Source organism: Sturnus vulgaris, chromosome 12 (assembly GCF_052056855.1).
Source record: "Sturnus vulgaris isolate bStuVul1 chromosome 12, bStuVul1.hap1, whole genome shotgun sequence".
In the NCBI taxonomy this organism is placed as follows: Eukaryota; Metazoa; Chordata; class Aves; order Passeriformes; family Sturnidae; genus Sturnus; species Sturnus vulgaris.
In genome coordinates, this window is record NC_142254.1 from 18,086,887 (window position 1) to 18,113,992 (window position 27,106).

The following is a 27,106-nucleotide window of genomic DNA, read 5'->3' on the forward strand; positions in this document are numbered from 1 at the left end:
ACACACCTGTGTGACACAACACACCTATGTGTGACAATCACAGCCTGGCCCTGCTCCTCTCCCATTCCAAGCCTCGCCCACCCCAAACAGACCCAGGGGACACTGGCAGGAGTGTCACAGCTGCAGCAGAGCAGTCCCAGAGCTGAGGCAGAGGCTGCCTTTCCTCAGAGGGCAGGAGGAAATCTGCCCTGCCGAGAGATTTCCTCACTCCTGCCTGGGCTGTGTTTAATCCCCACCCGAGAGCACACCCCAAACCCCGGACCCTCGCTGTGCTCTCTCACTCCAGCTGTGCTGCTGTACAAGGCGCTGCTTTCACCTCTCATACACTTCGATTTGATCCAGCTCCGTGGTGTGGAAGCAGAGAAATGGAATAATGGGATGGTTTGGGTTGGAAGGGACCTGAGAGCTCCCAATTCCAAACCCCTGCCATGGGCACCTTCCACTGGATCAGGTTAGTCAGAGACCTGGCTGATACACTGCCTAGTGAGTATGCTCCAAAATCAAATTTATAGAAATAGTAAAATAAAAAGAGACAGAAAAAGAAAAAAAAGGGGAAACAAGGGAAAGAAAGAAGGAAAAGAAAGAAGGAAAAGAAAGAAGGAAAAGAAAGGAGGAAGAAAGGAGGAAGAAAGAGAAAATTTCTGGTTTGATAAAGCAAACCAAGAAATCAGTATCTCAAATTTTGCCAAATCTGAAAATACATTTTATATAAAAATATTATAACATATATAAATATAAAATATATAAATATGTGCGTATACATATTTATATATGTAAATTTTTTTCTCATGCACCAAACCTGTTCTCAGGGAGAGCAGAAGCAGAACTCACCATCCTGCAGCAAGGCCCTTGCTCAGCTGCCACAGCCACTGGTGCAGAGCTCTCTGTGCCACTGCTCCCTCTCCCTCTGTGCTGCCAGGTCACTGCCATCAACACCCAGCTCCCAGCAACAGATTTCAGATCCTCCTCATTCAACAGCTCTGCTGGATTGCTGGGAATTAATTACTAGAATTACTGTGGAAATTAAACACATCAACCCACAAGTTTGCCAGTGAACTGAAAGAGAACCTGCAATGCACTCTAGTACTGTATTTAACTAAATGGAGAGAGGTCTGGAGAACTGGGGCTATCTTTGTCTTGGTGAAACAAAACAACTTCCAGATTATTATCAGCCGAAATTGTCTCATTAGAGATAAGGAGCCTATCAGCATGGACAAAATTAGCAGGATTTGTCTCCCAAGCACAGGCTGATTAAAGACCTTCCCCTGCAGGGACAGCTGATGGAATTGGACATGGGCACAAGAGCAAAACCCACACAGCCTTCTGCATTCCAGCGTGATCAGAGCCTGCTCCTGCCTGAAGCCCTGAGGCCCAGCCCTGTTCTTGTCACCCTTGGGGCTACAAACACACCCAGGGACTGTCCCCAGGGCAGCACTGAACCTCTGGGGTTGAATACTTCTGTTTAATGTGCTGCCAGCCCTAAATTATTACACAATTATTGCAGGTTCCCTTAGCCCGTGATGATCCATGAGCATACCTGAAGGCAGGTAATTAAGGATCTAAATTAGAATTTTTATTTCTGGCAGTTAATTTCAGTCCGAGTTGACAGAGAATGTGCAGCAGAGTTAAAAGTAAAAATAAAAACAAATAATCCTTGTGAGTGAGCCAGCAGAAAACTCACCGCTGGATTTTTTTTTTTTTTTGTTCTAACTTCTACAGAAATCCCTGTTGAAACTGGGGAAAAAAAAAAAAAAAGAAAGGAAAAAAAAGAAAATAAAAAAAAGTCAGATTTAGCATTAGCAATGCTAAAAGCGTAATGGCTGAGTTTGCATCTGTTCATGTTACCCTTTAACCTTCCTCTTTATAATCTCTAATAATTTCTACACTGCAAAGCCTCCAAATCACTCGTGTATTGGTCCAGAAAACAAGCCCGGGTCTGTGTCATCTGCCAGCAGCACAAAGATGACAATAGCAATAATCATGAGTGTAATTCCATCAGGAGGGGCTGCAGTGCCCAGTGAGACACAGCAGCACATCCCCGTGCTCAGGAGCCACTGAGCAGGGCTATTGCTGGATTGCTTTTTGTATGTAAACAGAATAACCCCGAGGTTTTCCCTTGCCACTCAAATAAAGATGATGCTTTAACCCTGATAATATTCAGAATTAATTCAGGCACAGCTCTGAAGCAAGCATATAACTTTTTCTTTTTAAATCTTTTTCTTAGAGATGCAAGACACTATTGCAGATCACCAAAGAGAATAATACATTTAACCCATATACCCAAAATCCTTTTAAATCACAGTAGAAAAGCCTTCATGTGAAATCCTTCTACTTGAGTCATTATTTTTCACTTAGAAATGGCACTTTTTCTTTGAATCCTGGCTATTCCATCTGACTTAATCATTGGGTCTTGTGGGAAACAAAGAATGAAGCTGTGGTCAAGGGCTCTTCAGGCTGAGAAAGAATAGAATTTATAATCTGAAAATCTAAGATGCTTGACACTCTTCACAGTCTTTGCAAAAAGAAGCAGAAAATTTTAAATTAATGGCAAAAAAGCAGAGCTTGCAAAGTGCCCCCTCTTGATGAAGTTCAGCTGCACCAGTAAAATATAGGCAATAGGGAAAAGAGACAAGTTTCTTGAAAAAAGAAAGAGGAATTGTGACTTTGCTGCAGATAAATCTGGACAGGAATGTGAGCACAGCTCCTGGAGGGAGGATTGAGCCAATGGAAATGTGACAGTGACAATAATGCACAGCTTTTGATGAAAACTGGGAGTTTATCCACTGAGTGATTCCCTCAGAATTGACCCACACACCTGCTGGACTGTTCTGTGGTGGTCTGACCACCAGGAATTTGGGTCTCAAAATGCATTTTTCAGCCTCCAGTGCAAAGATTCTTCTGGAATCAGCTGAAAAGCAAGGCCAGAGAAATTTCCAAGTGCAAAACCATCCCAGGCTCATATTCCCATGTCAGTTAACCTCTTCCTCAACTCTAGGCTCCTCTGAAGTTCCTCCACATATAATATGGCCTGGTAACTGCTGATTAATCCTTGTAAAACATTTTTTTAGAGGAAAATTTGAGCTTTAACATGAAGGTTTTACTCTTAATAGATCCTGGTAATTTTTTTTTCAAACCATTTAAGAAAGCTGTTTTAAAGGTTTGGGAATGTCAGCACCCCAAAAGTGCCATTTAAATATATTTATTTGAAAAGAACACTCTCAACAGCTGTGGATCTGAAATTCAGAACTTGTGCACGGTTCAGAAATGGGAACAAGAACAGGAATAAGCTCAACTCCCACAGACAAATACAAATCCAAGTTTCAGAATCTCCACAATAAGGATATTTTGGTGTATTTTCTTCAAAGGATGTTCTTTTCTAACACTCAGACTTCTACTGCCTTGTCAGTTCCCCTTGATGCTTTCCTGGAAAAGGGAGGTGGCAAAAAGGAAAAAGCAGGATCAACACAAGCCCAAGGCATGCATGGGAGCACAAACAGCACCAGAATGTGAAGAAAGAGAGAGCAATCAAATGAGCACCACATACTGATAATCTGGATTTTGTCAGAATGGTAGCCAGAATCTGTGGTTTGTTCCAGCTAAAATTACAGAGATGGCAGGAGGAGCTCCCACTCTGTCCTGGTCTGCATGAGACGTACAGAAACGAAAAACTCCAAAAATGATTGGAAACTGGCCCAAGAATGAAAATTCTTGCAGCCAGAAAAGTGGCAATTGTATTGTTGCTGCTGGATCTAAAAGGCAATGGCTGTTCCTCCTTTCCACACACTCTTCTATCATCCCTGCCCAGCTGGAATCAGGAACACCAGCACTTCTGGCCATTTGAATTCTTTTTAGTGTGCCACTCATCTCCACTACTGAGGCCCTTCCAGAGATGCATCTGCCTCAAAGCAGGTAGCAGAAAAAAAAAAAAAAAAAAAAATTCATAAGAAAGCTGGGAGCTTCTGACAAGTTTTGCAGCCCAGTCTGGCAGATGTAAGATTTCCTGATAATCATCAAAACAGTTGGATCCTTTGTGAAGCTTATCTGAGCCAAACAGAGCCTCGGGCCCTTCTGAGGTTTGTCCTGCTCTGGTTTGAATGGGCTTCAGACAGTCATTGTATTTGGAAAGCAATTTTCTTTGTTGTGCTGGGAGCAGCAGCCAGCAGAGTGAGGAGCCTGCACTCCTGTGCCATATCGCCCAGGCTCATGTGCTTGCTTTTTCAGCCTCTGCTGTTTGATCCTCTGCAGTGGATTCTGTGCAGATACAAAAAAATTACCAGTGACACCGGGGAATTTACACAAACGAAACAGGGGCTTCGGGAAAAATTATTAAAAAGAGTAGCCGGGATGGGATTTCTCTGCTAAAGGCTAAATAAAGTTAATTTCCTAGAAACTGATCCAACCTTTCTAGTTGGTGGCTCAGCACTGCAGGCAGCACATCTGTTTGTCCTGGGCTTGGGAAGGACTTGGCATCCTTCCCCCTGTGGTCAGCAGGGTGTCTGAAACTGATGCTTCACTTGATGTGGCAAGCTACAGGGTTCCAAGAATAATGATGGCTGAAACATTATCCAGGGAATAAACAAATGAATTTTTTTGTTTGTTTGTTTTTCCTTTCTTCCTCCTCGTGATAAAGCTTATCTTGTGAAATTTAGGGCAGCTCTTTTATAATTTATAGATACTAGCCTGATATCTTATCAGGGGATAAGATACACGAATGAGTGTACAGCTTGTCTTTCACTAATCAGCTTTTCAGCCTGTCCATCAGCTTTCATCCAAATTTAAGGAGAAAAGGTTTAAAAGATACAGAATACCTGCAAGCTTTATAAGAAGAAGCAGAAAGAGAGGGAGGTTATAGAGGTTATCCAGTGAGAAAAAGGCTGGAGTCTGAGCCAGACCTTTTTAGGACTCCAGGTCATCTACTCTTAAAGCTTCTCTCACCTCCAATGGACCATCTAAAGCACCCCAAGGGTTTCCTCCAAACCGATTCTGATGTTTGATCAGGGCTGTGACCACAGTAAAAATGTAAAATAAAGGAGAAAAAAGAAAAAAGAAAGTACTCTAGATCAATGGGCCCTAGACTCAAACGCATGGGAAGTCAGCTTTCCTTATATTCTCTACCCATGCAGGTCCCTGCCAGAGATTTTTGGCCAAACTCTTGCAAAGAGCAGTGTGAGCTCACGTGGAACGCTGGCTCTCAGCCAGCACATCCCTTCCCTGAGCTCCTCTCTTCTCCTGTCTGCTCCGTGCTGAGAGGACTCACTCCAGAAGATGGCACAAAGTGCAGCCCTGGCCCCAATCCAGCCAAAAGCTGGAGTGTCAGTGTAGAGGGAGGCCCTGTGAGAGCAGATTTCTGCTATTGCAGGAGCCAGAGGGAGCTCTGGCAGCACCCACCCTCTGCCACCCACCACCCCCTGCTCCAGAGCTACACCAGAGCACAGGGGAGGAGTGGAGAAAAGCCTGAGGTGATGGAGTGTGATGGGAGAGGCACTGAGTGGCAATTCCCCGGTGACTGTGTAAGGTGTATCACGTACCAAATGTACACCCACACATGGAGAAGTGGCTCCCAGGGCAGACACGATCCCATCTGAGAAAGGCACAGCACCTGGCAGCTGTCAGCTATTGTGCTGCTCTTCCTCCTCACACCAGGTATCAAGCAGCCAGCAGGCAGCTGTTTGATAGTGGCCACTATTTACCTGAGAAAAGTATGAAATGGAGGCTGGGATATAACCAGCTTTGCAGTTCACTCTCCTTTCCCAAAGCCCAGCCAGTGGAAAACAATTTTATTTTTACACTGCCCTGACATCCAGCTGCCCAGCATGGGACACACATTACTCTGGCAAGAAGCTGATAAGAAATTTGTACACCGGTGCATGAAATGAGAATGAAACAAGGCTGAAATTCACCCAGCAAAACAGGAGCAGCTCAGGGGCTGGCTGCATCCTTGTGAAGATACATTTGGTGCTTCGACTCACAGAAAAGCACAGACCACAGGAATTCAAATCTGCACGGGGGAGTTTATGCCTGTCACGCCAAAGTGTCACCACCAGTAGATTCTGCACCTTTTTGAAGAGAACAAAAAGTTCCCTTCGACCTCACAAGGTTCTCTACGACCTCAACCTGCCTGGAGCAGATGCTGTTGTTGGATGCTTGTGGCTGCTGTGAAGCACATCGTTGTTTTAAAGGTGTGAACTATTTCTAGAGACAGCCAAGACTCACCCATGATGTGTCCCTCTGGTGAAAACTGCTATTGTCACTGAGGACACAGAGTCTGGAGACCACGAGTGGATGGAAAGGAAGCTGTAAAGTCTTGGCAGCAGCTTTTGAAACACTGTGAGGACTTGCTGGGTAACTGCTGCTGGCTGCAAGGGGGACAAAAATTGTTCTTCAGACCTGAAAGAGACCCTTCAGCAGAGAGACACTGGAGGAGAGCCCGAGCAGCACTGCTAGCAGCAATTAACATCACTGCTGTACATAAATGGAGCTTGCAGAGGAGTTTGTTGGCATGAAAAAGTTCATTTTAGACTGGCAATCCATCATTTAGCTCTGGCACTTTTTTAATTCTCTCACTTGGATTTTCCACTGTTTTCAATCAATCCGTCCTGTTAGTGGTCATCTGAACTGTCAGGGTTATCAAAAGTGGGGTTACAAAGGATCACGTTCAGAAGTAAAATCACAAAAAGTTCCAGAGAAGGGTGGATTTACCACCTCTGTGCCACCACCCCACAGTCATTTATCCATCTCCCTGTCTTAGCCCATCTCCTGAAATCCATGAGGCACAGCCTAGAATTGCATTTTAGCAGCAGGTTGGAGTAATAGATGCTACAAGGAACAGTGACACTCCTGATGCGTGATGTTCTGTGCACCACAGGGAGCTGAAATCTCACTTTGTGTGCCTTATGGCAAGCCATAAATTCCTGGCTTTATGTGCTGATGTAAAAACCCGTTTAACAAATCCATTGGAGCTGACTGCCTGGATCAATGTTATGACAGGCAATAGACTCCCAGCAGCATTCCTGTGAGGAAACATCCACACGCTCTGATTCAGGGGTGTATATTCATTTAATATGTTCATGAGAGCACGTGTTAGGGTGAAGGGATTCCTGTTTCCAGCTCAGGGTTGCTGGATGCATCCAGCAGCTGTAAAAGGGCAAATGCAGTTTCCAGCACAGCTGTCCTGAGCACTCTCCTCAAATTCTGGATGTTCTGGGTAGTTAATGCTGCCTTTTGTGTCTGTGTTGCCAGAATACAGCACATTTTTAGGAGTGGAATTCATCACTGCTCTCGTGTGCTCAGAGAGACAAGGTGGAAATGCAGATGAAATATGCTGATAGCTTTGAGAGACAACGGAGCAGGAATCATCCTGCATCATAACTAAGTAGTACACTAGAATTTTATCATCAAATGTACAAAGGAATGCCAGGAAAATCATCTCACTGTGGTGAATTTAAACATATGCATGACTGCATGCACCAAAGAGGGCCTTTGATGTAAAGGCCCTTAGATAAGGAAAACATGAAGGATGGACACGCACTGGCAGCTACACACACTGAATATTTAGATTATTGTATCACTTGGTGGAGGATATTATTCAAATATAGCTAGCTGCAGCCCAAGTATTCAGGCCTCATTCCATAAGCTTGACAATTAATTTGCATGCACAGAGTTTGACAATCCAGCACTCTAAAGGATACTGCAAAAATCGTGAGCTTTGAGATATTCAGGTGAAATTGCACGAGTATTAATTATTAACCACTCGACAACAAGCCCACAGAAATACATAGCTTACATAGGAACAAAAACTACTCAAATTAGCTGAGCATTGCAGTGGTTGTAGAAAAGGGGTGGGAGTTGCAGGACACTCCCAAATGGGTGCAGAGTATCTGTGAATTAAACGCAGATGCCTTTTGAGGTGACTGCAAGGGGGAAAAAAAATAAAGTATGATCTTTATCTGAGTGCTCAACATTTCTGTGCTTAGAAAAAGTCTTGAAAGCCCTGGTTTTGTGGTAGATTTAGCTCTCAGGAAAAAGGCTTGGAGAGAACTTTCATCTTTGTCACAAATCCTATAAAGAGGTGACCTTCCAGCAGTGCTGCAGGAGAGGCTGTGCAGGTGCAATGGAACCAGCTCTGCCCAGGTCAGAGTGCTGCAGGTGAGAGTGTTTGCTCAGAATAAATCATCTTGACCCAAAGCAAAGCCGAGCTCAAAGCCATGACTTTTCTCCACCGTGTGAAATTCAGGGAGGTTTTCCAGCCTGAGAGACCATGCACATTATTCCAACAACATTCAGAGGTGCTGCATTCTCTGCCAGGACATTATCCCTGCTTCAGGACAGTTCCCTGCTTCAGATATCAGTGGGCTCAGCACATAAAACACTAAATGAGGCCAAGACTCAACACAGAAATTAATGTACAATCCAGGGATAATTGTGTGCTGAAGGCCTGCACTAGATCTGGTGTTAATAGAGAATATTGATGTTGTGGATGAAATGAAATGAAATGCTTTCCCCACCACCATTTAACTATTCTCCCCAGTGACAGCCAAGCTTGTCCTTTGCCTGACATGAATTAAAGTCCTAAATTAATTGTCACAACGTTAATCCAGCTCTTTGCCCAATTACACCATTCCTTGAATCATTAGGGTTCTGATGAACTGGAAAACTGCAGTGTGGAAGCCCCAAATTTCCCAGCTGCAGGTTCTCAGACAGGAAAGGAAAAGGAGACATAAACCAATTACACATTGCAGAATTATAGTGCCTTGCAGTCAGGGAGCTTTCAGCCAGCACAGCCTTCCCACACCCAAGGACACAGAGCTGCCATCCCCCAATTCCTCTCCTGCTTTCCTGTCTTCAGGAGACGAATCCACGTGTGCAACCTGCTCAACCATACCAACCAATCTAGGAGAGTGAGCAGCCACCTTCCAGTGCTTCTATTTTCTGCTAATGTATTCCCATTTCCTCTGCAAAGCAATTTATTCAGCATGAACAATTTGTAATAATATATAGTATGTGGTCTGTGCTACATAAGCCTTTTCATATGTAATTAATATTTTATTTAATTTTAACATTAAATTACTTTTCTTACCCTATAAAAGATTATATTTTCCAGTTCATGGATGCAAATCTACTGATAAATAATGTAAGAAAACGTTAAAATATCAACAGATATCAGTTTACTACAAAATAAATTACTTCCTTCCCCAGAGGATGTTTAATCTCAATTATTGCTCATAGAAAGCACACACTGCTAACAAGCAAGCCAAGAGCAGCCCAACTCCTCCAAACATGTGTGATAACCAAACTGCAATATGTTCTTAATAACCTCATCCCAATCCTAGGAACTGGGAACTCACAGAGCTGTTTGATCCTTCATTCCAACAATTTCTGTGCTTCCCAAGAGGAAGAACCAAGGTGAACATCCGAGGGAATGCTGCAAATCCTGTGTTCGTGGTCATTTTCAGAACTTGCACGTGACTTATCAACTCCTCTGGAAATGTTCAAGGCCAGGTTGGACAAGGCTTGGAGCAGCCTGGTCTGGTAGAAGGTTCCCTGTGCATGGCAAGGGGATGCAATGAGATGATCTGAGAGGTCCTTTCCACCCAAACTGTTCTACAATTTCAGAGGCTTCTGTAACATGACTGCAGGTGCTTGAAAACTCAAATATGGGCAGGTGAAAACTCAAATATGGACAGGACAAAGTCGTGCTGAGCTGACAGTTATTACACTCACCTCTCTCTTCAATGTGGAAGAAGCAGCAGATAATTTTTGGACAGCTACCTCCCAGATAAATCACTCATCAACATTCAAAACAGGGCAACAGGATTCTAGGTCTCCTTGCTGAAAATGGGATTGACTCCACCAAACCCAGAGCCCAGAAGAGCTCTGTAACCATTTGATAAATAGGCTGGTTGCTCTTTTGGGTTTTTTTAGTACGAGGAGAATGAAGGGAAGGTGCAAAGTGTGATGGGTGGGTGGTGGAGTGTGTCACACACTCAGAGCTCAGGGTGATGCCCAGAAGCACAGCCCAGGTGTCCTGGTGGAAGAGATGCTTCCACAGCTCCACACTTATCCCAGAAGTGATAGCAGGACTCAGCACCTCCAGGGTTGGGTGGGGTAAGTGCAGCTGATGGCTCTGACAGCACTGGCTGCTTTGTTTGCCATGTTCAATGGGCTGGAAAATGAGAGCCTTGCTGTCACCAGAAGAGGAAATTAGTACCAACACAGAGCAAGTGCCAGGTCTGTAATGGCTGCACACAGATGTTACCAGGGTAAACTGGAGAATATGATACAGGCTGAACAGTCAGCCATCCCCCAGTGGGTGGAAATATTCAGAGTATCTGGTTGAGTGGGAACATGTGCAAAATGGATGAATCGTGTGTGGACCCCAGATGCAGGAGAACATCTGTGCTGAGGATGCTGGCAGTGAGCACTGCTTGCATATTCATGCTGTCATTATCACTCCTGCCTGCGCAGCTCCTCGGTGCTCAGAAGAGCTGCAGTTCTCATATCTGCAGCCAACAGCCCCGAGATCATCAGGACACCCAGTTTACAGCAATATCCTCGGGTCTGGCCAGAGAAATACAAGTTAAAGTAGGCAACCTGCTGACAATTCCAGCATTGCAACTGCACAAACCTCTTGGTCACTTGGCCACTCTTGTCTTTCACTCCCACCACAAGCAGAAAATATCAACCTTTGGAAGCTTCACAAGCTACACTTCTCTAAGAGTAAGAGATTGCACATTGGTGCAGAGTGCTGTGCTATGCTGTTTATACTCATGGCCAAAGATCCTCTCTGCTTCCAGAGCAGCATTAAAGGGATTTATGCATAAATGAGTAAAACCTTTCCTGTTTGCAGCTGCAGCAAGTGAGCTGCACTGGTCTGGGTGTGTCTCTACCAAACTGAACACGGTCAGTGCCAGGACAAGGGAATCTTGTCCTCATGGCCACTTAAACCTGCACCACTACCAAGTGCAGTCAATTAGAAAAAGAATAATATCACTGTGTGATATGGAGAGATCATGAAAACCATTGTAGAGCTTGCCTGGAAATAAATCATCATCTCTCATATCCTGTTACAGATGTTACTATTGCTTCCCCAGGGTTTTTCACCTCCCACTGCCTCTGAATACCTGTGCAGGCTGCTTAGAGCTGTGCTTTTGGTGAGAGATGAAGAACAGAATGAGCTCCAGTCCCCCTTTGTGCATCTCTGCTATCATTTACATTTTCTAGTGTAAGCTGATATAAGGTAATGAAGGTGGGGAGGGTTTTTTCCATCTTTACCACATCAAAACCATACTACATTACCAGTTTTTGTGACATTCAGTTATCCCCCAGCTATTTCTACCCTGTGCTACCTCTGACCCCTTAACTCCTGCATCTTTCACACACGTCTATGTTCTGAAAATTATATTAGAAATTTTTGACGTGCAAGCTCAGTGCTGCAAAAGCTACTGCACCTCCTAAATTAACATTTATGTGCTCCAGCCCTAACCTTCTGACATAGGTAACTCACAGAGGCAGCCAAGGGGAAATGCTAATATGCTGGAAATTAAGAGCTAAATATAACATTTAGGAAGTAAATAATCCATATAAAAGCAGAGGTGTGACCCTTCCTGCCTGATGCAGAAGAATGAGCTGCTATACCAAGTCTCTGATGGAAGACAGTTTGCAAATTGATTATTTTTCATTAAATAACTCCTTTCCCTCTAAACTCAAACGGTATGTATTATGCAATTGTTTCTTTTTCCTTAAAGCTAATCTGTGGGAACATAGAGCCAATGCATATATAAAAATTTCCACCAAAATTTGGATTTTTTTTATACCAGGACATAAACTGGAGTAAAAGCAGCAGCATATCAGGTAGTTAATTCAGGCCTTTGTGCAACTTTAAATTGATTTCCATCAGTTCAGACTTTCCTGTGCTGTGATTTTTGTTTACTTCTGGATTTCTGCATGAAGTTTTTCAACTTCTTACTGAAGGACCTTGGTGAAAGTGTTATATATCCAAACACAGATACTGAGGGATCCCATTCCACACGGACTGCCAGCCTTATCAGCACCCACGTTGCACAGCTGAATTTTGCCAGGCACTCTATCACAATTCACAGAATCTATCGTTATCCAGAAAAGAAAATTCATATTATGTCAACTGCAGGCAAATTTGATGAATTAGAGGCTCCAAATTTTTTTTTTTTTTATCCCCTTGCTTCTGCAGCTTCATGCAGAGAGCTCCAAGCTGGCAGAAGAAAACCACAGAACCCTGGGCTTGGTCTGTGCTGATCCTCAGCCCAGGCACCACCCTCTAAAGGTGCCTTTTCATGTCAGGGGGTTTTCTACAGGGAAACAGCTTAGGAAACACTGCCAGGGCTTGGATCCAAGATAAACAGACTCTGAGGAAAGCTGTCACCTTTCTCCAAATGGCTTTGGGCTTCTCAGCGTTTCCTCTTGACTAATGAGGGTGGGAGCAGGACAGTTTCACAGATCTGCTGATGGAAAAATGTTAGGAATTAATTGTTTTAGCACCAGCTTGTGTTCTTCTGGACTAATCTCATCTGTGCATGGAGTGCACAGAAGGGAGAGAAAGAAAACAGCAGCAAGGTGACAACAGTAAATGTCTGATCCAACTAAGCTGCACCTGATTTGTTTCCATACATCTCTCAAGCTGCAGCTTGTCAGAGTCACCTGAATAATCCTGGTATAATTCCAATCCATATTTCTACCTAAATAATTGAAAATCTTTAGCATGCAATTAATACAGCTGGCAATGACACAGCACATCCATCTGCCCCCTTGCACCAGGCAAAGTTTAATAACCAATATGCCCGATGGGCTGAAATAATTTAGAGCCCATATTTATCCTCAGGAGTGGCTCTTGCTGGCGAAAGGTTTCACCACTTCCTCATAAATTTAGAGGCTGAGTGTGCAGGTGGGGGAAGGAGTGCCCAGAGGAAGAGATTTGTGGGAAGAATTCAGTGTACGTGAGTGACAGCCTCTAATGACTCCTTCTCATGAGGAGAAGTTGCTTTTGTGCAGTCATTTTGAAGTATTAAATTTTGATAACTCTTTAATCACTGCAGTCTAATGAGATGGAGGCAGCAGGTGAAGGGGGAATCCATCATGTCATTTCGGGAACCTGGCTCTCTTCCTGCTGGCAACATCCAGCATGACACAGTGGGCTGGGCTCTCCTTCTGCAGCTCAGAGAAGGGATTCTGGAGCCTTCCAGGAATCTTTGATTTCCCTGAAGAAACCTCTTTACATACCCATAGTCATCCATTATCCCAAAGGGGAAAAAAAAGTGTTGCTCCAAAAAGTGCAAAGGGCTTAGGTTTAAATCTAAGATGCTTTAATTTTAAAATTGGTCAAGATGGATTATTTCATCCTTCCAGTGTTTGTTGTAGGTGTCACTGCAGACCTTTGATGCAGTGTTTAGTTTTTAATTCACACTTAATACATGTTAGCTAATAAAAATCTAAGTCCCCAGTGATACCTGTGGCCTCTCAGGTGTTATTATTGTCATTACGAAGTTCTTGCATTTTATCCCACAGAGTCTCTAAACCTGCAAATAAACAATTGTTTCCTGTAGATGGAGGAGCAGTCAGCACTCACAGATCCCATGAACCAGCAGCACAGAGTCACTGGTGCAGATAAATTGCTCAAGAGTTTGAGGTGTTGAGGCTCACAGTGAGGAGGGAAACACCAAAAAATCCTTATTTTATAATTCCTAAAAGAAATGACTTGTGCTCTTTCAGCAGGCATAAAGATATTGCTTGGTGATTTCTGCTCACATTGAAGTTCAGTGAGATTATTCCATGTGAAAAGCTCCCTGTCAGGCCAATATTGGTGTAGTTCTACCCTGAACCTTTCCCCAGCACCAAACTGCTTTTTGGGGAGTGTGGGTTTGGACAATTTTCACTGTTGGGGGAGTTATTTGAGGTGACATTCATACAACCAAAAATACTCAGCCAGTTCTCACCACCCACCCCTTCTGACAGCACTTAAATTCCTTATTTACTAATCCAAATTATCCCAAGACACGGGAAAAGTGTAATGAAATGTTTAAATCTGAGTCATTCCTCTTTGTCCTGTCAGATGGGACATCAGCAATCTGTCAGACACAATCACAACACAACCACTTCTCCCCACCACTTAAGGAAACATAACTAAATTTAGAGGTTCCACAGTTTTCACCATCAATAGCCATTCTTAACCTATTCTGTTACTAATAGTCTTTGAAAAAAAAATCGGTATCTTTATAAGAAAGACAAATATTGTGACAACTGAACCACAGTTTTAGGGCTGCTGCTGTTGAAGTGGTCCCATTATGGAGGCAGAGAATTTTCTAATTGACTGGAGGCCAGTGCTGCTTCCTGCCTCCTTCCTAACCCTTATCACAACATTTTAAAGTGTTCAGAAAATATATCCCTTTCAGAATAAGGTTCTGCAGAGCAAAACCCGAAGAAGTCTTGTGCTGATTCCTTTATACATCTTGAAAGTGCAATAATCTCACCACATATTTTTTCCTTCCTTCTTCCCCAGTGTTCCCATTCTCCTGCCACCTGCCTACAAACCTGTGTCATGCATGGCTGCCACTGGTTCAGGGGACACACTGCAGCTGAAGGAGGCTTTGAAACTGTATTTCAACCACCTGAACATCAGCATTCCCTCTCCTGGAACAAACATTTTGATTTCTCAGAGGCAAAACCGTTTAATTGGTTTATCTCGACCATTCAAATGAAAACATTCCTTCATTTAAAGTCAGATTTCCAAAGAGATTCTAAAAGCAAAAGTGATCACCTTTTTCTTGTATTTTACCTGCATGTTTCTCATTTTTTCTCTATTGTCAGAGCTGAAAAAAAATTCAGCTTCTATGCAAAACTTCTCCAGCAATATCTCTAAAACCAATTAGAAGTAAGGCTTAGCATTTCCAGTCTACCAACAGAAACAGAAAGCAACACCACAAAGTAAGGATGAGTGTTTTAATACTGGTGACGTTTTTGAAGAAGGGTTGAAGTGCCATTTAGAATACATATGCTCACTTGCCATTATGTTAGAAAGAATTTGCTTTAAAATGAAATAAAGACTCTTGGGTTCTCAAAAAATAATGATTCTTTTTTTTTTCTTTCCTCCTTCTCACAAACAGCAGCCAGTTCTGCATTGTTTTCCTGTGAAGTAAGTTCTGCCTAACAAGAACAATCCTTTCTATCTCACCATTTCTTAAGGCCATCCTTCTCCTCCTTTTATCTTTTTCTCAAAATTATTTGTCCTTCGCACAATCTCTCACCTTTAAACCCTTTCAAAAATTGATTCCAGGCTTTCTAAAAACTTCTCCAGCTCTCACTTCAAAGATTTGGATCACCAGAAAAGCCCTGAGACAGGACAAGCTTTATTCAGCTTCCCCCCACTGTGGATTAGAAATAGAAGCATCTGTAATTCTCCTCTCCTCTAAACTCCAGTCTTCACCAGGGCCTGAATTCTCATCTACATTTGGGTCATCCCTCTCCATCTTACCCTCCAAGATTTTCAGGAGAAGATGTGAGGGAACAGAATTTCCAAAAGCAACTCTGAGCACCCCTAGGTGCTGCTGCCTGTCTCCAGGGCTGGTTACAGCCAAAAACAATCCCATGGAGAACCAGGAACGCCACAGGGCTCAGCTCCTCCATCCTCTGGTGGCCTTCTGTCAGGTGACTCTCTCCTGGATAACATGGACCACCAAATTTCCCCAAAGGCCACGGTGTCTGGGTTTCATGGACACCCACAGAGCTCTCAGCAGGAGCCTGGGCTCCCAGGACAATGTTTGGAATTCTGCCTGAACAACCTGGTGACATTTCCTCCCAGCTTCTGCTCCCCCTCACTTTGTTTGCTGGCAGATATCAGGATTTAAAGTTCTTGCCTTCTGGTTCTTATCAGAGGTGTACGTTTGCTGTTGATAGCTTTTAGTGAAAGTTATTATTAGGCAACTTTTCACTTTTATCTCTTATCACTTTCTGCTCCAGAAAACCTTATCACTCCTTTCACTAAGTGTATGATAATTGGAGCTTTGAAATTACAGGTACAACACACAGAGATTTAATGGATCAATTTGACAAGCTAAAAGAATTCTAGTTCCCTTATCTATTTAGCATTTAAATAGTGCTTTTTCCTAATTAGTCTGTAGTTATAGTTACCAAAGTAATTGTCAATGGCTGTAACCACAAATAAAGCAGATCTGTCAAGCCAGCCTGATCTAACACTGCATCAGGACCTTTTCCAGGAACGAGTAAATACGAGGTTTCAGTCAGAGCCAAATGTCTCCTGAGATTTTAGGAGAGTTGGATTAATGAACAACCCTCCAGAGAGACCAGTGAGCAAAATCAGACACCTACTTTCAGTCTTTCCAAGGAGTATTTAGAACAAAAAAGGTCAGTTTTTGCTGGGCACTGTTTGGAATGTCCATTGTGCCTGGAGCCCTGTGGTTTAAATCTCTGTGTACAAGCAGTCATGACAGCCCAGGAAGTGTCAGAGTTCTGGGACAGAGGCAGCTGTGTCCCCACAAAAGCCTTCCCAAAGATCAGAAAAGTAACATTAAAAAAAAAAAAAAAAAATCTAGGTTTTATCTCCTTTGATGTTTGACCTAATGGTAAAAAAAAAAAAAAAAAAAAAATAAAAAAAAAAAAAAATAAAAAAAAAAAAATTTCTTCATTTGTTCTGTTGTCCCTTATGATCTAGCCTGAAAATCAATTAAAAATGAACACAGGAAATTTTTCTCCTCGTCACATGAACCCTTTGTTCTCAGAAAGCGAGGGGGAATAAAAGTTTTTTCCCAAGCCCCAGGTGCTGGCACAAAAGCAGAATCGTGTTCCTCCAGCAGTGCAGGGTCCAGAACCACAGATCTGTGTGACCAGCACCTGCTCTTTACCTCACCTGACACTTTTCTTCTTGGGCTCACTGCCATGAAGCAAAAGCTGTGTGAACATCCCACCTCTCCCAGACAAATCTTCATCCCTCTCCTTCCTCCTTCCCAAATTACCCAATTCTAATCACAGCCCTGCCAAACACATTCCATTACACACAACTACTCAAATATTGTTTATATTTGGATAATTTCCAAAGTATTTCCATTGCAAACGCTGCAGGATGTGCAATTCATCCTCTAGAACAGAACTCTAACCTGACCACCACAAACTTCAAGGTCGTTTGTTACTGCTGAAAAGTGGAATACCTAAATGGGAAACCTGAAACAGAAACATCTCATGCAGACCTAACCCTTCCTGCCCAGTCCTGATTGCACACCCTGCAATCCCAGAGCCAAGTCACTGAGCTTGAAGATTTGGAAATTCACTCTGGAAATGTCATCTCCCTCATACAAGCTTTCCTACTTGTAGGGAGATTATTCAGAATATCCCCCTTTGTCTCTAGGGAAAATGAAGACAGTGACTTTTAGATAATTTTTTACTCAGCTTTTTAAGAAAATTAAGCCACCTTTACATTGTGACAGAAAAAAAAAAAAAGAATGAAGCTGTGCTACAACCCAGAATATTCAAGGTTTTTAGTAGACTGCCTTTGAAAATATATTTTCCAAATGTTTTTCCTCAGCTTTGTATAAGGTTGCAAAGGAATCTTGTCAGCTGGTTCCACACAGATATTCATGGCAGGGAACTTGTGCATCCCTTTGAGGATGAATTTTACCAAGATTTGCCACTACTTCAGGGGTCCTGGAAAAAGATCAGCAAGAACTTTCCTACAATTCACATGTTCTGCTCCAACCCTGAAGGCTGATTTAGCTAATAAATAAATTAGCATTTTATTGCCTTTATACCCATGCAGAACCTTGCCCATTATTTTCCTGCAGCTGCTTTACTGCCTCTGTCCATCAGAGGAATTTTCTGGAAAAATTGGAAACCATGTGATTCCAAGTTGATGTTTTGTTTCTTTGGGTTTTTTTCCCTGCAGATACAAAGTCTAATGCTGAGCAGAATTTATTTATTTCTTTCCACCTCACTGCTCTGCAAAGCTCAGATTTGTCCTCCTTCACCACAGAGAACTTGGGCAGATCTGGGTGTTTGAAACACAGAGCTTAAAAAAAGTCCAGTACTGAGTATCCATCCAAACCACACGAAACAAACAGGCAAACCCAAACATGTCAACAGCCTAAATTTGTAATTCTCAATAAAAATAAAAATCTCTCTTCGGCTTTAATGAAAATTTACTTGCATAAGGCTTGAGGGATCATGCATGGAAGAGTAATTAAGGCCCACTGAGAATCCATGCAGTGATTGAATTCCTCACTAATTATTCGATCACCCATTGGTCCTGCTGCAGAAACTCTTATCCTCTGTGAAATCCTCCCCATCCAGGATTGCAGGGCTTGGAAAAGTCCTTGGTTTTGCATACTGAAATCAATTTTTTATCTTTTTTTTGTTCTTCTCATGAAGGCTTTAGACTTCAGTGTAAGACATGGAAATTTCTGTCAAGCTGCACATTATTTCAAGTGTGTTTATGTCTTCAGAGCAGAAAAGGAAGAATCAAGTCTCGTATGAGCTCAGAAGATGAAGGAAGACCAGATAAAAACATCTTTAGGAACTTCTGATGAGGCTCAGAGGTCTCAAAAATACATCCCAACCTTCCTTAGAGGACAAATGTGGCTCTGAAGCCTGAGGAAAAAATCAGATACTGATCGAGGAGAGAAGGGTTCTGTCTGTGACAAACAAAGAGATTGAAAATAGGCAAGAAAAATCACACTAGGCAACAAGAAATCCCTTCCCGGACTCAGCAAAGTGCTAAAAAGTGATTTTGGAAGCTGGGGAGCCTGACAGATCCCGAAAATACAATTGACCCTTGATGGAGAAAAAATATGGAAAAGTAGGGTATTTTAAAATCTCATCGAGGTCTACAATTACACAGACACATCCTATTTTCCCTTTCCAGTAGCCTGAGGACTGGCATACAAAGATTTTGTATCAAATTTGTGCAATTCCCCCAAGTTTCCCACTCCAGGAAAGGTTCTAGAAGGTTCTCCTGACATCTCCCAAAGGCCAAAGAACTTCTCTTACCCTTAAATGAGCCCCAAACTCAGAGCACTCCGTTCCAAGCACACATCATTCAGTTTGAAATATGATTTGATTTTGTTTCCCAGTTGTTACACTTGCATTAAAAAAAAAAAAAATCTATTGCAGGAGCTGTCACTTAAAAAAATAAATTTAAAAACTGTCAAAATATATCTTTTCTCAATTTTTCAGAATTGATCTCAACCTTTTCCCTGTCAAGACAAGAGACACTTTTACAGATCCAGCATTAATTTATGACTTGTTTTGGATGACCTACATATGCAACCAAAATAAAAAAAAAAAAAAATTAACTCTCCACAACACAATTTCTCTGATAAAAAGGACACAGTCCTGTGCAAAAAGGAGCAGAAATAAAGAGCAGGGCTGTGCTAAAACAACATCACATGGCAGAATTCTGCCTCAGCTGCAGCAGATTCACATAGGAGCTCTGAGCAAAATTGAGTTTTAGAAATTTGTTTTAAAAGAGGAATTTGAAAGGGAACCCAGCCATGGCTGTGTGGTAAAGCACGAGAATCTTCTCCCCAGTGATGAAAAAGCTGAAAGTTGTTTGCTCCTCGTATTAAGAGGTGGGAGAGAGGGGCTGGCATCAGATCTGGGGGCTGAGATAAGGGTTAAGGCAAAGAGAGGCTGCAAATGGCTTTAAAAGTGAACCTGAGAGATTCGATTGGGTGTGATAAAGAAAGAGGCAAAGAAGGAATGTAAAGAGAGAGAGAGACACGGTCCAAGGAGCAGATAAAGGGAAAAAATCTTTTCAAAGGAATGGATTCAAGCCTGAGTGCCAAGTGAAAATAAAAGGATGTTGCTGGAGGTTCTATATGAATCTCCTCGTGGATGTTTGGGGACAGCTGTAAATTCCAGAGATTTCAGAGACATTCCTGAGAAAGAATCAGAACATTCAAGCTAAACATGACTACAAGAATTAAGGAAAAATATTTTAAAAATCCCCAAAACATTCATTATTGCAACAAGAGCCGTTAAGTTTCCCTTACAATGTACAGCCTCTTTCTCTCCCTTTTCCATTAATTCACAATTAAATTTGAATCTGCAAGTGTTGCCTTGGGATGGAGCATTGTGTTCACACGAAGAAAACATCTTAAAGTCGGTTTTTCATTTCAGTATGAAGAATAATTATGCAGCCAGCACAAGTGAGGCACAAGAAGCTCTAGGGAAAGGAGAACAGGAGTAAATAAAGACAGCTCTGGCTGCCTGATGAGTATTTCTTTACTGCATCATCAAGGAGGGAAGAAGCTGGTAGCTGAGTTTTCATTCATCTCCAAAGGAAATTGCTATTTGAAAATAGGAGATTCCTCATTAAAGAGGCAGAAAGCAATGTTCCCACGCACGAAATAGAGAAAAAGGAGGGGAAATTATTGCCAGGGCAGTGTCCTGCTGGGCACCTGGCCAGTGCCAGCCCCTGGGGTTCAACATCCCCACTGCAGGAGGAGCAGCAGCAATGCTGCAAGCTGCTCCAAATTTAAAGGGTTTTTTTATATCACTTTAATCAGGGTTCTGTTCACCTTTGCCCAGATGGGAAGGAATTGAAGTTTCTTTTCACAGCACTGTTCCAGCACTGGGGGTTTGATGAGTTTAACTTTTCAGCAATCTGGGGCAGAAGATACACAAAAGATAATGAAAATTAATGACCATCAGCTCCAAACATCACCCCAGCCTGGTCTGGACACCTGGCCTGGGAAAACAGCCTTGAGAGAATGAAAAATGAGAACCTAATTAATATCAAAGGTGAAGGGATCTATAATCAATAAGAAACCAAACAGAAATAACTGAGTAACTTGGGCCCAATGAACGTGGAACCAGTGAATTTCCCTGGGGTTTGGCTGTATAAATGTGGGGAAAATGGAGTAAAAATCGTGTGGAATGATTCTCTCTGCACAGCCTGGGCAGTGGGAGGGTGAAATTATTTCTGTGGCACATTCTGGCCAGAAGAACACAAAGGCAGTAATACCTTAATTCTGTAACACTGAAAATGTTGTTGGAGGGTTTTTGTTTCTCCTGCAGTTTCAGTGACACAGTGCCCACCTCTCCAGGGACAGAATTTCCATTGCCAGAACCCAAACCGTGCTTGTTGCACGAGGCAGTTTTTGTAAAACAAGCACCAACAAATACAGAGAGATCACCCCGGGGCCCCTGCTGCAGCTGGCATCTCAATGAAGCCCAAACCACAGCACAAAACAATACAGAATAAATAAATTAATTAATTTAAAGCCGTGGTTCTTCAAAAAAACAAAACAAAAACCCACGCAACAAAACAATTTTGTATTTCAAGTCTCCAGAAAAAAAAAAAAAAATCAAACATCATATTTGCCCTATAATCTGCTAAAATGCTGGTTACAGAATTTCTCTCTTAAATGAACACTAATATTTCCATAGTTATTTTCAGACATGTCAGAGTTAAAAGCAAGTTAATGGCTCAAAAGTCAATTTCACCTCCATGCTAGAATTTCCATTTGAAAATGGATTTGCACTTTCTCTCCTCATGATCTGAAAATGAAGAATTTGAAGTTCTCTCTCTGAACTTTAAACAATTTTTAGATAGCTTCTCGAAATGTAAAAATTAAATGGGGACATTAAATTTGAAATTAAAAAATGCAAAAATACTTTATGTATTATGGAAATCCTGCAAAACACTAATAGTTTATTGAAATTCCTGACTTGTATTTCTAAATGAGATGTTTAAAATTAGCATATATTTACAGGAACCTCTAATGTAAAAAACCAGCTATTGACTTTGCTAGATTAACATTAATAGAGCTCAATTTATAGGATGCTCAAACCTGGACTGTAACATTGTCAGCTCTGTTGCCAAGATGAAGTTTTCTGAAAAGCTCAGCTACAATTTATGTATCTCAGAAAAAGAACAACATTTCAAAAACTCCAGGTGTTTTCACTGAAACTCTGTGTTGAGGGTGTCCTTGATGTGTTGATATATTCTGAAAACTGGGCAACTTTGGTTCTCAAACAGGAGATGAGATCTTTTGACAACACAGCCCGAAGGAGATTTCTGCTGTAACATCTCTGAGGTAAAAAGACACATGAAGGAGGAATTTGACCCTGCTGTGTCTAAGAAATATTGCCATCAGCTTTATCACAAACAGACAAAACCAGCTCAGAAGTGAGGCTTTTCAGTGCTTTTCCAGAAGAAAAAAAAAAAATCAGGAGTTCAAGTCTGAAAGTTGTGGCCAGTGGAAATACCAAACAAGAGTTCTTCAGGAAGAACATACAACAACTTTATGCACCAAAAGTTCTGTCAGGAGGACACCCAGCATAATAATAAATTGTGTTTAAAAATAAAATGTAAAAAGTGTCAAGCAATAGGTCTGCAGGCCTGAGCTTGGATGCAGCTTGCTCTGTTTCAGCAGGAAAATTAGAGTTAAACCCATCACAAAGGCAAAATATCACAGCAGCAAATGCAGATACTGGGGTCTCTGTGTGGTAATGCCAGGACATCCAGCAAGGCACACAGTCAATACTGAATGCCTACTCCATGCCAAACCTCCAGCTTGCTTTATTTCCTCCCTGCTGACCTTTTCAAATCATTCAGACATTAAAAAAAAATAGTTAGATATGCAAAAAAAAACCATCCCAAAAGCAACTGTGTGTAACTAAAGAACTTGGGCTGCAGGTGGGCCAAGCAGGAAACAGGAGACAAAACCATCCTGGGAGATGTCTCTCAGGTTTTACTGAGCTATTTCTATTCCAGGGCTGCACAAATCCCAAATCACATCAGAATAACTTGGAATGAACAGGACAGAGCAGCTCAGGGTCACCCTGCTGACCAGGCTGCAATGATTTCTTCATCTTCAGGGTGAATTGTTTCATCCCCTCTTTGGTCTGTCCCTGGTAACATCACCCACCCTCCCAGGGCCCTTCTGCTCTCCTGTGTGCTGATGGCAGCATTCACCTTTTGCAAGGAATAAAGAAATTGTCTCACTGAGAAATCCCTTGTTGGGTTTTGTCTCCTTCTACCCTTTTTTCCTGATTTATGATTTGGGGTGTGGGTCGTGCTGTGGGGGCTGGAGCCCACTGCTCTGCACCATTCCACTCTCTCCCATCTCCCTTTAATATCACGTGAAATTTGAGGACTTTATTTCAGTAAACTTGCAGCGTGCCTGAGAGGGCTTTGAAAAAGCTTGCAAAACACTGTGGTTATCTCTGGAAGGGACTCATTTTGCCTTTGTACTCATCCTTTATCATTTTTAGAAAGCCAAGGGCTCACAGGAAGCCTGTACACATTCAGCACTATCAACACACAAAGAGGAGGGAAAATAAAACACCGCCGACCCAGACGCTTGTTACCTTCAAATAAAGCAGGAAATGTAATTAAAAATTTCAATTACGATTGGCATTTCTGATTCTCTTGCTGCAGGAGGCCATCTTGCCAAAATTGGCAAAGGAAGGCTCCCTAGAGAGAAGCTCTGAACTACATTTCAGACCACTTTATTAATCATTCCATCATCATCATCATCAAAACAGTTCGAGTTAAACTCATTATTTAGTGATTAAATGTTACACGTTAAGGGCTGAATATTCAAAGACATTTGCTTCAGACTGTTTTTTCTGGTACAGCTACCTGCACACAGGGAGCACTGGGTGCACTCACATCTGAATATCAAGGCTGAGATGAATCACAGCAGGAGACAAGATCCCAGTCCCATTTCCTCACACGGGAGAGCCCACTGGTGCTTTATTTATAAAAACTGCAAATGGGCTCATGTAACGTGGAGCCTGACGTTTTATGTGCACAAATCTCACCACACACATCTGTACAGATGCAAATTTCCCAACCTCATTTTCAAGCCTCATTGCCTGTCCTTCCTGGGCCAAGTTTTACCTTATTTATTACTGAGCTTGATTTACATTTCCTTCCTTCTGGGGGTATGGCAGAGGCAGAGAATAAGTGACTTCTTTTTCAGAGAGTAGTGGAGTTGGGATGGATAAAAGCCCAAGGAAGCTGCTGTGCTATACAAGCAGGCTGTGAAAGGAGGGGAGCTCAGGCTTTGCTGGTACCAAGCCTAAGTGTGTGTGTCACAGTCCTGTGCCTGGAGCATCCCTCCCTTGCTCTCAGGTGCTCACACACCACAGCAGAATCTCTGCAGGCACTCCACCACCTCTGCTGTAGTTAAATTCACATCTCCCTCAGCTTCCCCTTGTCCAGGCCAGGCAGGGTGAGGACAAAGGGTGAGACAAAAGGAAAACTGCCTGTGAAAATGCAGAGGGAAAGAAGGGCAGAGCTGCAGAGCCTGGCAAAGCAATATTCCCCCAAAACCACCGACCTGAGCTTCTAAGTTGGCAAACAACACACTTGAGGAGGCTCTGCCACTTCCCGGAAAAAGTGGCCCCTCCAAAGAAGGCAGGATTGGTGTTTTGTGTCCAGCTTCTGCAGTTAATTCACAGCCCCACATCCCAGAGCCCATTCTCAGCTTTAGAGCAAAGCCTGAAGCACAGCACAGGGGAGGATCTGTCCAGCACCACCAGAAGGTCTGGAGGAAAACTGGGACTGAATCCAGGAGTCAGAGCCTTGGGCTTCTCCACTGCACAACCACAGTGCTTGCTGCTTACAGCACTGCACTGATGCTGACTGGAACTGATTTTAAGACTACAGGAGGAACTTTGAGCCCAAGAACCTTCACACGACTTCACCATGCACTTCAATTCTGGAGTTTTGACACACCCTGAGTCATCTATTCTGAAATATGTCTGATTTTATCTGCTGCTAGCCCCAACCACTGCATCTCATCACATCCTTTCCAGCAAAGTTCAACAGTCTGTTGTGACATTTCTCTTCCCTGGATGTCTCTTCATGAGTTAGTCTTGACATTAGGACTAGGAAAGCCCAAGTCATTCACAGATCTCTCAGTTTTTCCATGCAGCTAATTCTTGAAAAGCAGTAGCTCTTGCTGTAATCCACATTCCTCTTCAACTATTTAGCAAACTCTCAGTTACTGATGGGAGCAAGACCTGTTGTTTGTTGTTTTCAGAGCTTTGCAATGCAGCAAAATTGGGAGTGGACTTCTCACAGGGCCAGAACACTTTATACACTGGTACCAATTAATACCTAACAAATATTGTGCTGCCTGCACAAAGCAAATGAAGTTTGCAGTGGTGACTTCTACAAGGCAAGGGGTTGTGATCAGTAGGTCAGGACAGTTTTTCCTCAAGATATTTTGCTGATAAGTGCAAGAAATATTCCTGCTGGCACCTAATGAAATGCCTGTAGGCAGCAGCAGTTCACAAGGCTGGCTTTATGTCATGACTCAAATTTCAAAAAGCCACAGGGCAGGCATCCCTGCACAGCAAGTCCTCATTTGGTTGGCTTTTTGGCTCTCAGCAGTTCAACGTTTAATATTAAAAACTGCCTGCAATTTTCTTTTTCCATGGTGGAAATGTAGTAACAGGAATTTGGCTCAGTATTGAGATTTGAGAGGATAGAACCAAACAACAAAAATCGCCTGAGATTAAAAAAAACCCAACCAACAAAAAAAAAACAAACAAAAAACCCACCAAAACACAAAACAAACACACAAAAAAAGACCAAACAAACAACCCCACAAAAACAAAAATAAAAACTCCATATGCTTGTTTCCTGCCTATTATTCCCTTAAATAAGCATCTACTGCTGCAAGCACGTGAATCACATGAGAGATGCAAAGCCTGGAATTCTCTTCCCTCGGGAGAACCTGAGACAAGTAAAGGACCTATCACAGAAAGCTGTTGACAGCAAATGAAACAGAACCGTGATTTAACATCGAAGAATTAATCACAGGGAATGACATAACAAACTTTTACAGAAAAGAAGACAGATTCTTTAAGGCTGAAAACACCAATTCTTGGGTCAATAGGAGTTGTTAGTGTCTATTTTTATGCAGCTACTCCATGTGCTAACCAAAGAAATGTTATGATCACGTTAAAGGAGCTGGTAAAATCCATCAGTCCCCAATTCACCTCAGCTCCTTTCCAACTCTCCCAACCTTCCTGTGGCTGGTGCCAACTCCTCCAGCACTGACACGAGCATTTCTATCCCCCAGAAATACACTCTGTGCTCTTCAGCACATCACACTGCTTTCCTGTGCCACCAAAATACAGAATTTGAACACGGAGTACCCAAACGTGGTCAGCTGAACACAAAACTGAGCAGACAGCGAGGTAATGCCCATAAAACTTCTGCACTTAAATGTGGAATTCGTCGTGGTCAGAGCCTATTGAACATTCCCAGATAAAACTTCTGAGGGAGGTTCTGTGGTGTACATTAGGAACAAAGTCCTGCATCACCTTTTCACCAAATTAGCAACAAAAAAAAAGAACAAAAGGTCAAGCAAATCCTCAGAGTCTGTGTGAGACAAACACAGAGACAAAAGCAGGTAATGAATCAGTGATCATAAGAGATGTGTTCTCTTACATTTCATCTAAAAGACATTCTAATGCTCAGTTTAAAACAAGCCTGGAAGTCCATTAGCTGTTGTTAGGAACTGATTTGGGTTGCACTATCTCAAAAAGTACCTTTGGGTCCAGGAAAACAGCAGCTCCTTAAATCTTAGCTGACATCTGGTGGCAAATTTGGCATTTTCTGACATATGGGGTTCTGCAAACCTGAGCAGGTTCGAAAATGAAAGAAGGGATTTATTATGAGCTTTTCATAGGTGGGTTATTGTTTTGTATTGGAAGAGGAAGGACACACTTTTCACACATTTTTGGGCAATTCCACATTTAGACCTGCTCATCAGGCACAGCTCCAGATAGGAAGGTTTACTAAGAGTGCCAAGTGAGATTGAGCTATCATATATCAAAATATAGAGAAAAACAATTTAATTTATAATAGCAAAACGTTTAATGCAGCTAACCAAGTGAACTTTCTCGATCCATTTATTCCCCAAAATCCGTAATTCATGTGCTTTATGTGACAGAAAACGATAACTACACATCCATAGCTAATAGATTGATCATCTTGGGGTTTTCTTTTTGATGACTGTAACAGTATTACAGGCATGCAAATAATTTGAAATTACTTTTTCAAGGCTAGCACAGTGTTTTAATAGTCTTCTTTGTGTCAACCACC